Source organism: Dasypus novemcinctus, chromosome 3, assembly GCF_030445035.2.
Source record: "Dasypus novemcinctus isolate mDasNov1 chromosome 3, mDasNov1.1.hap2, whole genome shotgun sequence".
NCBI classification, from domain to species: Eukaryota; Metazoa; Chordata; class Mammalia; order Cingulata; family Dasypodidae; genus Dasypus; species Dasypus novemcinctus.
Genome location: NC_080675.1, coordinates 15900835 through 15914844, shown reverse-complemented (window position 1 = coordinate 15914844; position 14010 = coordinate 15900835). Strand labels below are relative to the sequence as shown.

Genomic DNA, 14010 nt, shown 5'->3' with positions numbered 1-14010 from the left:
TCAGTAGCTGAAATTGGCAGCCAACCCATCTCCTCCTTCCCCGTTTCTGGGAAATGGAGCTTCCAATTCCCATCACAGAACAACTCCTGGGGCGGCTTGTGCCACCAGAATAGGACAATCACTGGCCTCTGCGGCTTGGCCTGTAATTTCCTGGAGAGGCTGGTGCAGGTCCCCACAGCTTCCTCCCTGCTGAAGGTGGCCCTGGGACGTAGGCTAGAGCTGCAATATGATCTGGATGGGAAGAAGCCAGTCCCCACCAGCACTGGGATCCTCAGTCCACCCCGCTTCCCCTTGTGCCAGGCGCGGGGTTAGGATGGCAGCTCCTGGCCTCTTTCTAACCTGGACAGGCTCAAACCTTAGCTGTTCTCAGGATCATACTGTAGCCCACTGAATTTCCTCATCATAGCTGAAACTGGTACCTAACCATCTCTTCCTCCCCCGTTTTAGGGAAGTGGAGCTTTCGATTCCAGCTGCAGAACAGCTTCCGAGGCAGTTAGTGCCTCCAGTGGAAGATGAGCACCAGCCTCCGGGGCATGCAGCACTCTACTTAGGAGTCTTCTCTGCAGATCGGCAGTCTCCTCCTCCCACTCCCCCAAGGACGATGCAGGATGCTCTTCTGGCCTCCCGGAGCCCCCAAACAGGTGCTTCAGCTAGCTCCAGAGAGCTCTGGGTATTTACTAACTGCCTTGTAGCAGGAGCTGACTCTAGGAGCTCCTTACTCCGCTACCATCTTGCTGGTTCTCTCTAATGTGTTTTTTTATGGTCATCTTTCTTTAGAATCAGAAACTCTACTTATGGAACTTAAGGCATAAAAACATCCAGCACCTGAAGCTGAAAAAGATAATTGGAAATGAGCTGGATGTTTTATATACTCAGATGTACTTTGGAGACACCAAGATGGCTACCTGTTTTCTCAGTCCTTCACCTGAAATTTAGTTCATTGCTTCCATGAGGCATGACAAAGGAAATATTAAAGGTCTCTTCTGCAAATATTGGCAGGGACACTTCAGCCCTCATATTGAGCAGGTAACCTCAATTTGTCCCATCTTCTGGAAGCACAATCCTGATAAAAATGTAAAGGTGGGGCAAGGATGAGAACTAACTTTGATTCCTTTCTCCCTTAGCAAATAGATTTTCTTAAACTTCCAGTGTCTCAAGGGTTTAAATATGTTCTACGTATTTATATCTATGAGTCTGCATATTTTCAGGATGATTCAACACTTTTCCCTGCAAATAAGCTGCTGCTGCCATTGTAGCTAAGTTGTTACTAGAAAAAACTTTTCCCACTTGGTGTATCCCTTTGTTCCCCTCTACTGATAAATAAACTCACTTCAGTGGTAAGGTTATTCAGGATATTCAATGAATACTTCCATTCTCACAGAAAGTGCCCTGCCCTTACCACCCGCAATCCTCTGGAAAAATAGAATGTGCCAGTGGTGCTCTTAAAACTAACCAAACTCTCTGAGGAACTCAAGCTGCCCTGGCCCAGTCTTGCTGTTAGCTGTGGGGATCCTTTCATTCTCGTCTTCCATTCAACATTGATTATTCCCTTAAGAAATAATTATTGGCGGTGGACTTGGCCCAGCGGTTGGGGCGACCGTTTACCACATGGAAGGTCCGCGGTTCAAACCTGGCGCCTCCTTGACCCGTGTGGAGCTGGCCCATGTGCAGTGCTGATGCTCGCAAGGAGTGCTCTGCCTCACAGGGGTGTCCCCGCATAGGGGATCCCCACGTGCAAGGAGTGCTCCCTGTAAGGAGAGCCACCCAGCACAAAAGAAAGTACAGCCTGCCCAGGAATGGCACCACACACATGAAGAGCTGAGGCGGCAAGATGACGCAACAAAAAGAAACACAGATTCCCGTGCCGCTGACAACAACAGAAGCGGACAAAGAAGACGCAGCAAATAGACGCAGAGAACAGACAACTGGGGTGGGGGGGGCGGGGGGGGGGAAGGGGAGAGAAATAAATAAATAAATAAATCTTTTAAAAAAAAAAGGAAATAATTACTGGCAGGCCAATGAGGATTCCTTATCTTCCTGGGCCTTAGGAGACTCTAATCTGATCCAATCTGGTATTCTTACATAGTGCCAAGGTCTTATTAAATTTACTCATACCTATCACCAACAGGCCAAATCTACCTTTCTCTAGACATCCCACTGCAGCCTTTATATGATCTTCAGGTCAGAGATTTAGTCTTCTGGAAAAGACACCACCAACAGACCAGTCTTGAACCTAGGTGGAAAGAACCTTATACTTTCCTCCTAAATATGAATATTACTGAAAACTACAAGGAATACGACCTTGGATTCATGGTTCACAACTTACAAAACACAAACCTTACTCTGAATGGAAATCCATCCCAATCACAGACCTTAAACAGGTCCTTTCAAGAATTTCCAGAAGCATCCAACCATATGAGGTAGACCACTTTCCCAAGACCTTTGGAACAAGCAGATGACATGGCAAAGTGGTCACCTTCTACCCAAGACATCAGAACAAAATCCCCTGGGATTCCTCTATTTAGTCCCCCCCCATAATCCTCCTTTGTATTTTTTTCATCAACCTCCTTTTATTTTCCTGTCATTCATTAGTTTCATAATGTCCTTGAGTCATGTCGACCCTTTTCCTTTTTACTCTCCCTATCATTTCCTTCTCTTCCATTCCCTATTTATTATAAACTTTTATGGCTCCCAAATGCTCCACATTAGTTCCCCAAAACTTCTCTGATCTCTACATGAAAACAAAACAAAACAAAACAAAAACCAAGAAATTTTCTGCACCTCCCCCACAGTCCTGACCCTGCCACTGAAGGATCTCTCCACACCAATTTCCTGGAACCTACTGGACTGGTTGTAGGCTGGCCTCAAATCTTGATTTTACTCCTTGACACAGCATCTGATGATAATTTTTCCGCTTATTATAGTTATTCCCCTAATTACCTGCCTTGTTTCTAGAACCCTTTCTTAGTTTCAGACCTACATCAGAGCACAAAAGATGATACAGCTTGTTCTCAAGAAGATCACCAACAAGAAACTGCTGATTCTATAGACTATTTCACCAAACCTTGATTTAAAAAAAAACACAGAAATTATTCTATTCTCTAAGATTCTTCAAGACAAATAATGTTTGTGTTAAACAAGAGGGGACACTGAAAAGGCCAAATAAAACCTTTCCCCTTTTGCCTGAATCTTCTGACAATGCCAGGCACTAACTCTCCAACTTCCAGTTCTTGTCTCATGATTGATTTGCTAGGATGAGAACAGTTTGTCCCCTGAAACTTGCTTACCATAGAGAAAAAATTTTCTTATTCAGATTATTGACTGAGACTTTCCGTTTGCAAAACAATCTGAATTTAATCATTTCATCAACAACTTGTCTACTTTTCCCCATAAGAGTTCAAGGCAAAACCACTCTGCTGAAAATCATTCTTCGGATTTGGCAGACTCTCCCTATTGCAATAGACTGAATAAAATCAATCTCCTTACTTGTCTTGTTTTTGCCTTTGATATAAAGCACACTAAAAAGTGATGAAATAATAGTACAAAAACCAACAAATGGATCAATACACGTAACAGAAATAAATCCAGGTTATGTGTGAATTTGTATATGATAATTATGGCACTACAAAGGAATGTCCCATCCCCCCAAAAAACCGATGATACTGGGAAAATTAGTGTACTCTAGGGAGAAAAATGAAGAAAATAAAATTGTATCTCCATCTTATATTAAATAAAAATAGTGAGTCTCAGACTAAAGACTTAAATCCAAAGATAAAAGTATAATTGAAGAAAATGTAGGAGAATATCTATGTGAATGAGAAGTGGAGGGAAATTTCCTAAACAAGACTCCCCAAATGGATGAATTTAAATATCCCCAAATAAAAAGCTTCCAATTAAAAATGCCTCTTTGGCAAAGTTAACATAGATATGACAGACTGGAAGAAGTTTGCAAGTCTACAACTGACCAGAAATTACATCAAGGACAATTGCTTTCAGATGGTGGTTTTTAGTCCATAAGTGGGTAATAACTTTGATTTAGAAGACTGCAATCAGCATCATTAAAAAACTAGAATATTATAGAAAATATAAGACTACATAACAAATATTAGGGAAATTTACTGTTTTATCACAATTTTGTGTATATGTATTATGTAAATAAAAATATAAATTAAAACCATATATATGAGGACTTCTGGGAAGATGGCAGACTAAAAGACATGAGATTCTCTTATCCTCCAGAAAAATAGTTAGAGGATAGGCTGAAAAAGCCTGGAAAAAGATCTTCATGGGTTTAGGACACTGGGGGAAGGCTGGATACCACCCAGAGGCGAAAGGCAAAAGAGGGAAGTCTCAAAGACAGAACTGTGAATTGAAGCCAGAGGCTGCTGCCGTCACCCTCCCCCACACTAAGGACACATCTGAATTCTCAGACCTCTGGGCCTGCCACTACAGACAAAGGGGGCTCCAGGGACCCACCACCCCAGGAAAGGGGGTGAGAGGGACACAGCCTAAGGCTGACTCAGGTTTGACTCACAAATTTGGTCTGCTGTGCCCCAGGAGCCCTTCCAGACTGGGTGGAAGACATCATTGTCTGTCTTGGGAGCCAGCAAGGGGTTACAGATATATAACCCTCACAATCTCCTCTACAAACAGGCACTGCTTATTGAGCGCTCAGGGGGGAGTGGAAATATTTCTGGCCTGGGAAAAGGAAGGGGGTTGCCAGAGAATGCTGGAGAACTGTCACTGAGAAAGTTTGAATTACAAGGCTCTTAGCCTCCAGGCAGAAAGATCTACCACTTTGATCTGGTCTGTATTGCAACAAATGCACATTGACCAGGCATTTAACTGAGAACTGCCAATGCCGTCTGATGGCAAAACAAAGAAGTACACATGAGGAAATTAAAAATAAAAGAAAGGTTGTTTCCAGCTTTTATATCTTCCCTCTCCAAGGCCCTAGGAAGCTGATCTGCAACCAATTACTGGGTCCAGAATCCGGTTTTGAGCAACTAGCAGGGACAATCCTAACAATCCAAGTTGAGCCAAGAATCACAAAGCAGTGGTAATACACAGCCACCCACCACTAAATCCCTACAAAAGAGAAAGAAATCAAGCAGCTGAGTAAAGTACTACCTAATCAGATGCCTGGACACCACACTAAGAAAATGGAAGAAATGGCCCAAGTAAAGAAATATATCAAAGCCCTAGAAGAGACACAGGATTTGAGAGAAGTAATTAGCAAATGTGCTCAAATTTCCAAAATCACATTAAAGAGTTGAAACACAGTATGGCTAAAGAGATAAATGACATCAAGAAGACATTGAGTGAGTGTAAAGAAGAATTTGAAAACCTGAACAGAAAAGTAACAGAACTTATGGGAATGAAAGACACAATATGTGAGATAAAAAACATTAGAGGCATAAAAGGCAGACTCGAAATTATAGAAGAAAGAATAAGCAATACTGAAGACAGAACAGCTGAAATTGAAGAGAGAAAAGAATGGAAAAAATTGAGCAGGAGCTCAGGGAGTTGAATGACAACATGGGATGCAACAACATATGTGTCATGGGAGTTCCAGAAGGAGAAGAGAAGGGAAAAGAGGCAGAAAGAGTGTTTGAGGAACCCAACTTTCATGAAAGAAATGAACTTCCATGTCCAAGAAGCACACTGTTCCCCAAAGAGAATAATTCTGAATAGACCTGTTTCAAGACATATACTACTCTGAATGTCAAATGTCAAAGATAAAGAGAAAACTCTCAGACAGCAAGGGCAAAACAAATCATCAAGTCCAAGGGACATCCAGTAAGAGTTAGTGCAGATTTTTCTTCAAAAACCATGGAAGTGAGAAGAGAGTGGTATATAAAATTAGGACATGGAAAGAGAAAAATTGCCAGCTGAGAATTCTTTATCCAGCAAAATTGTCCTTCAGATATGAAGGTGCATATAAAATATTCACAAACAAACTGAAATGAAGAGAATTTGCAAATTGAATCCACCTTTGCAGGAAATATTAAAGGAAGACTTACAGCTGAAAGAAAAGGACAGGAGCAAGAGGCTTAGAGGAGATTATATAAGAGAGAATAGAGAAAAGATAACCAAAAGAGTAAAAACATACACAAAAATCTGATATGACATAAGAAAACTAAAGAATAATGGTGGAAGTAAATAATGCATTTACAGTAATATCATTGAATGTAAATGGATTAAACTCCCTAATCAAAAGATACAGGCTGATAGAATGGATAAAAAAACATGAGCCATCCATATGCTGCTTACAAGAAACTCACCCTATATGCGGGGATACAAACTGGTTGAAAGTGAAAGGTTGGAAAAAGATACTCCATGCAAATAGTAACCAAAAAAGAGCAGGGGTAGCTATTCTAATATCATACAAAACAGACTTTAAATGCAAAAATGTTATAAGATATACAGAGGACCATTATATATTAATAAAAAGACAATCCATCAGGAAGATATACCAGTCATAAATATCTATGGACCTAACCAGGGTGCCCCAAAATACATGAAACAAACTCTGGCAAAACTGAAGTGATAATAGACATCTCTACAATAATCTTTGGAGACTTCAACTCCCCATTTACATCATTAGATAGAACAACTAGACAGAAGATCCTCAAGGAAACAGAGCTTGAACAATATGATAAATGAGCTAGACCGAACAGACTTATATGGAATGCTGCATCTAAACTCAGTGGGTTATATGTTCTTCTCAAGTGCCTGTGGATCTTTCTCCAGGATAGACATGTTAGGGCACAATGCAGCTCTCAATAAATATAAAAGCTGTATGCTACTAAGTACTGGAGAAGATGGGGTACAAGGGACTCTTGCATTTTTGATGAAAGTGTAAGCTAGTAAGGTCATTCTAGAAACAGTCACTAAGCACGTAAATTCTCTTAGACCCAGAAACCCTATTGATATGTTTGTTATGGTGGTGTTTATGGTTGGGGAAGTTGGAAGTACTCCAGGTGTTGATTATTAAGGAAATGGCTACATAATGTGTGGTAGAATGCACTAGATAGAAGCAACAGGCTAGATGTACAGACAGAAAAAATGTTGAATGATTAAGGAAGAATCCAAATAAGATTTACAGCATAATATGGTGTAATATATTAAATATATACATGCACATAACACTGTATATTTTAACAATGTTAAAAGTGTTTATTTTTAGGTAGAAGTAATATGACTTTCCCTATTATTTATATTTTAAAAGTTTCCACAAGTTTATATTGCTTTAAAATGGAAGCATATATAATAAAATTTACTATTAAAGAGTCACTTATATGAAAGAATGGTCTTTTCAGTAAATACACATTTCTCCAAAGAAGATACACAAATGGCCCATAAGCACACAAAAATATGTTCAACAACATTAGTTATTGGGGAAATGCAAATGGAAATCATACTGATAAATCTTTTCACACTTACTAGAATGGCTACAATAAAAAAGACAAACAATAACAAGTTTTGGCAAAGATGTGGAGAAATTGGAACTCTCATACATTGCTGATAGGAATGTAAAATGGTGCATCTGCTTTGGAGAACAGTTTGGTAGTTCCTCAGAATGTTACACCTCAAGTTACTCTATAACTTAGCAATTTCACTCCTTTGTATCTACCCAAGAGAAATGAAAACATATGTCCACATAAAGACTCATGTGTGAATGTTCATAGCAGCATATTTCGTGTAGCCAAAAGGTCAAAACAAACCAAAAGTACATCAACTGATGAATAGATGAACAAAATATGGTATATCCATACAGTAGATAATCCATACATTATTTAGCAATCCATATTCCATATAATCCATACATTATTTAGCAATAAAAAAAAATATAGTACTGATATATACTATAGTATGGATGAACCTTAAAAACATTATAAGGGAAAGAAGTAAGAAACAAAGAGACCATATGCCATATGATTCAATTTATATGAATGGCTGGAAAAAGCAAATCTATAAAGACAGAAATTAGATTACTCTTTGCCTAGGGTTGGGGGTGGATGGAAAAAAAAAGGGAGTGACTGCTTATGGGTATGAGGTTTCTTTTGGGGGCGATAAAAATGTTCTAAAATTAGGTAATAGTAATCATTGCCAAACTGCAAATAAGTTAAAAACCATCAAATTATTTACTTTAAACAGGTCAATTTTGTGGTATGTAAATTATATCTCAATAAAGCTATTTTAAAAAGGCCTATGTATGAAAACAACACTAGAGTTTTTATATGAAAGAATTTTGAAAATTCAAGAGAATTTAAAAAATGCTATTTCAGAAGGAACTATAATCTAATTTAACCAAATTTTATTTCACATCTAGTAAAAATAGTAGATACAATTTTTTATAAAATCGGGGTAAGGTGAAAAATGAGGGACAGGTATCAAGCTCATCTTTGCCAGCAGGGATGTTTCTAAAGGTAAAATCCTGAAAGCTAATTGGTTGATTCCATTCAATTTTTGGAGATTTTTGAGTATTGGTACTACTTCTACATAATTCGAAGTGGTTAGTTAAGGTTTTTTCCTTAGGATAAATTCATTGAGATGAAGCGACTAAGACAAAAAGGTATAAATATTTTTAAAGATTTTGAAATGTATTGCCAAATTACCTTTATGTAAGATTCTATCAAATGACATTCAAACGCTGTTTTCATTAACATTAAGTATTTTTATACTTTCCATCTTTGTCAACTTTTCATCACTTTTTTTAAAAGAGAGGTACCCCAGGATTGAACCTGGGACCTCATACACGCAAGGCAGGCACTCAATCACTGAGCTATACTGGCTCCCTACATATACTATATGTCTCAGAACCTCAATAACTCAAAATTATTGTTTCCTCAAAACAATAAATTTTATATCACTCTTTTTTTCTACACTGTTGTTCATTGAATATAATTCCAAAGCCACCAAGAGAAAGACCTAATTGAAAAATATTTAAAACTCTGAGGGACATAAAAGAAGACAATTTTCCCTAAATTATTACTGAAATTATTACTAAAGAAGACAATTCTCCCTAAATTATTAAATATATTTTATCTTGATAAAAATATCAAGATAATTCTTTGAGTAAGATAAGTTGATTTCAGAGTTCATATGGAAAATATGCATGACTTTGGCTGGAAATATTGTGATAAAGAAAGATAATGAAGGGAGACTAGTTTACCAGTTGTTAAAGTGTATTATAAAGTAAGAATAACAAAAACAGTGGGCACCATGCAGAAAGAGACAGCAAGAAGTGTCTAATTATAAACCCAAATGTAAATGGGAATGTTGTTTTGGCATCTTAGGTTCAGTGGAAAAATTTTTTTCCAGAAAATTGCATCAGGATAATTGACAAGCTATTTGGAAAAAAGTAGTTATCTACTTGACCTTTTTTGGTTCTTAAAATATTTATTTTCTGCACATTAGATGTATAGAAATGCATTACTCATTATTCTTGGCTTTAATGGCTCATGACTTTCTTTTCATTGGTTCATGCATGGTCCATATTTTTCCTTTATTTTTCTCTACTCCCTCCTTGTGTCCCACTCTTTCTTCCTCCCTTTCTTCATTCCTTTTTTATAATGTTACCCCAAAGTTCCATAAATATCTTTGGTTTTGCAGACCATAAATTTTCTGTTGCAAACACTCAATTTGCCATTGTAGCTGAAAATCAGCCATAGACAATATTAAAAGAATGAGTGTGGTTGTGGTCAATAAAACTTTATTTATAAAAACAGGTGGCAGCCATATTTGGGCCTTGAGATACAGTTTGCCCACATAATTACACAACATAATGTGGTATAATCAACCATATTATTATTAGAATTTTGTTTTATTTACTTTTCAGCATAACATAATAGTAGCAAAAACCACGCCAAAATAAAAGCTCTTACATATTACTGACTTTACTTTCTTTTACTTGTAAAATATGAAAGTAAACTTTTTCTGAATAAATGAGAAGATGGAACCACTATAGAATAAACTATTGCTTCCTGCCTCTCACCCGTTGTAGCGGCTAGCCTAAGATAAGCTCTGATGAAAGGGCAAAGACCTGCGCTTCCTCTGAGAACCTACAGACGTAGTTCCTCAGGCACAAAGCACTAACATGCCCATATCAAACTTACCATTAGGTATTAGAGTGAGGATGAAAGAGTTATTTCCAATTTGACCAGTGTTAAGGGAATTAGACAAACAAGGGTTTTGGGGATGATTTTCCATCCCAAAAGGTCCTACAATATCTGCAATTGCTGAAGTTGGATATCCTGTTAGATACAAATGGCTCAAAAATTTTCCTGCATAAGCTGATCCACCTGGCCTAAATAAAAGAAATCCCAAGTCAATAAGACGTTAATAGGATCAATCATGTTATTTTAATTATAACTTTCTTGGATTCTTTAAAAATTATTCAAATGGAATGAAGCTTTTAATATTTTAAATTAAGGTACAAATTTTTGTGGTCTTTCTCTGCTCATACCCCCACCTTCTTGAAAAATAAAAATAAAACAAAGTTTTAAATAAAAAAGAGTGTTATAATTTTTTAAACTGCAAAGACATCCAGGCAGGAAAGTTGTATTTTGGAGAATTTCAGAGTTGGAGAATTTCAAAGGATCACTGTCTAAAGGAAAGCTGAATTCAATATAGTACCACATTGAGAGTGAGGCCAAAAAATTTTGTTTATTTTAAAACAGTGATGACAGTTCCTTTAAAAAAGGCAAAATAAGAAGCCAAAGGGTGCCAATGGTCAGGGAATGGGATATATGATCATGTCAAAAGTTTTGTTACATGAGCATTACAATATATACTGCACATGCAAAGAATTAAAAGTTTTTTAAAAATTTATTGAAGTATATCACTCATATATTAACATACATAAACAATAAGTGTATAATAATAGTTGTGAACTTACAAAACAAACATATATAACATCATATAGGGCTTTCATAACTCACCCTACCACCAATGATTTGCATTGTTGTTAAACCTTCTTAACTAATGATTAAAGATCATTGTCAAAATATTACTACTAACCAAAGTCTTTTTCCCCCAACCAACCCTATTAGTATTACCTTTATATCATTTATATATAAGTACATAAACAATTAAGTGTATAGTAAAAGTTGTGAACCTACAAAGCAAACATGCATAACATCATACAGGGGTCCCATACATCAACCCTCCACCAATGCCTTGCATTGTTGTGAGACGTTTATTACAAATTATGAAAGAATATTGTCAAAATCTTACTACTAATCATAGTCCTTTGAGGGCAAGCATGCAAAAGTTTGGCTCTCAGAACTGGCCGCCTCCGAGGTCTGAGGCACGAAATACGCCTCCCTTGGTTGGCCCCTCGGGACGAGGTATGCACCTACGCCTCCCCGCAGGGGAAACTCACGCAAGCCCCCTCACACCACCTCCGTCTGGGCCAATCTCAGGGCCTCCTACCTCGTAAAGACACGCCTGCTCTCTTCCACCTATCAGCGAGCTATCCAGCTCAGCCCTCTCAAATTCAAGCTCTCCCTAGTGACTACTGACCAGCCTAGTAGACGGGTTCTGCTTCTATGCCCTTATAAGGTAACGACAGCTAATCTAGCCTATCAGAACCCAATCACCCTCCACCAATCCCCTCTCTTCATACTCTATAGAACTGCTTGTACTTCCTCAATAAAGGAGACCTGCACCATCCGCCTCGACTCCGCAGTTGTCCTTCGAGCCACTGTGCGTCCTCTCACGCCTGCGCCTCCCCACCCCGAGCCCCCTGTCTAGAGAAGCGGGGGCTCCTCACCTCAGTCCTTACCTTACATTTGGTGTGTTTTTCCCCCAACCCACCCTATTATTATTTTTTAAATATAGTTTTATGACAGAAGTTGTAAACTTATAAAAGAATCATGCGTATGTGCAGAATTCCCAAACAACACCCCTCCATCAACACACCACACTGTGCTGGAACATTTGCTACAGATAAGATAATATCATCTGACTGTTACCATGTCCATAGTGTACATTTGGCTCACATTTTCCATACTGCCTCATTATCAACACAGTACTTCTTTCGCATAGATGCAAGAATATTATTACTGCTAACCACAGTCCATACGTCACTCCAACTGTATTTTTCCCATGCTTCTCCACATTCCCAGCACCCTGCAGTAGTAATATATATTTGTTCCAGCTAACAAAGGACACTCTTGCATCTGTACCATCAACCACAATTCTCACCCACCTCTTGGTTTACTGTGCTATCCAGTTTCTAGATTATTCTCTAGCATTCTGTCAGTTGACATATATATACCTAGACTACAATTTTCAGCCACATCCCCATTTATAAACTAGTTGTTACTCACTATGTGTTAACATCCACATTATATATTTCCACACTTTTACAGTAAAGCTAATTAAAACTTCTACATTCATACATCAGTAGTCCATCTCAGTCCTCTTTTTTCTTTTAAGAACCCACCACCTACCGTCAGGTCTTGAAGATATTTTCCTACAATCCCTTCTAGAAGTTTTATGGTTCTTGCTATTATTTTTAGGTTTTTGACCCATTTTGAGTTAATTTTTGGATAAGGTGTGATATAGGGGTTTTCTTTCCTTCTTTCAGCTATGGACATCCAATTCTTTCAGTACCATGTTTTGAATGGACTGTTCTGCCCGAGCTGTTTGGGTTTGACAAGCTAGTCAAAAGTCACTTGACCATACATGTGAGGTTCTGTTTCTGAACCATAAATTTGGTTCCATTAGTCTATGTGTCTGTCTTTATGCCAGTGCCATGCTGTTTTTACCACTATAGCTAGGTAATGTGATTTAAAGTCTGGAGATGAAGGTTTGCTTTTCCTTTTTATGATGTTTCCGGCTATTCAGGACCCCTTACCCTCCCAAATAAATTTGTTGATTATGTTTTCAATTTTTTTTAATGCTGGTGGAATTTTTATTGGGATTGCATTGAATCTGTAATCAATTTGAATAGAATTGACATCTTAATATTTAGCCTCCAATCCAAGAGCATGGAATGTTCTAGTTATTTAGACCTTTTTTGATTTGTTTTAACACTGAGTTGCAGTTTTCTGAATGCAAATGCTTTACATCATTGGTTAAGTTTATTCCTATTTGCGTTTTATCTGTCATATTTTATTTTCACTACTCTTTTGACACCTCTAGTCACTTTTACTGACATAATCTTCATATCTAGACTCTTCCAGGCCTCTCTCTCCTGTCCTGTCCCTTCAGGCTCCAGCACCCTTTAGTATTTCCTGAAAATCTGGTGTCTTGCTTAGAAATTCTCTCAATTTCTATTTATCAGTGAGTATTCCAATCTCACCTTCATTTTTGAAAGACAGTCTTGCTGGGTATAAGATTCTTGGCTGGAAGCCTTTCCCTTGTAGTATCTTAAATATATCAGACCACTGTCTTCTTGCCTCCATGGTTTCTGGTGAGAAATCAGCACTTAATCTTACTACTTTTCACTTGCTGTTTTCAGAATTTTCTTTGTCTTTGGCATTTGACATTCTGATGATTATGTGTATCTGAGTTAGTCTATTTGGATTTTTTTGGATGGGAGTATGTTGTGCTTCTTGGACCTGGATGTCTATGTCCTTCAGTAGCGTTGGGAAATGATTTATTGTCTCAACTCCTTTATGTCATCTGGAGGCTTACCTTGTTCCTTTGATGGGCCATGGCTTCCTATTTCTTGGTGTCTTAGCATCTGGCTTACTAGAGTGTTTATTCTTGGTGCAGTTTTTCTCTTTAGTTTGGGGCTTCCTGCCCTTTCTTCCTTGCTGGTTGTGCAGTAGAAGCCAAGGTTTTAATTGGTGCTATAAACTATGGAGGCTCAAGCTGCCCTCATTGTGCCAGGGACCAATGAAGCTTCTCCCAACTTTCTCCTTTGCCAGGGGTAGGGACAGAGTCATAGCTGTGTGAAATAATCCAAATCATGCTGGCCTAGATTCTAGTTGCCCAGAGAGACTGATGAAGCTTCATGTCCCTTTCTCCCCTGCCTGGGGTGGGGATGGAGCT

At 38.2% G+C, this 14010-nt stretch overlaps 1 long non-coding RNA gene across 1 annotated transcript; it reads left to right on the top strand.

Moving 5' to 3' along the window:
• The first annotated feature begins 459 nt into the window (after nt 1-459).
• LOC131278108 (uncharacterized) lies at nt 460-1346 on the top strand. Its single transcript, XR_009185361.1, has 2 exons — nt 460-641; nt 778-1346. It is a non-coding gene; the product is annotated as an uncharacterized lncRNA (long non-coding RNA).
• Nucleotides 1347-14010: the final 12664 nt, after the last annotated feature.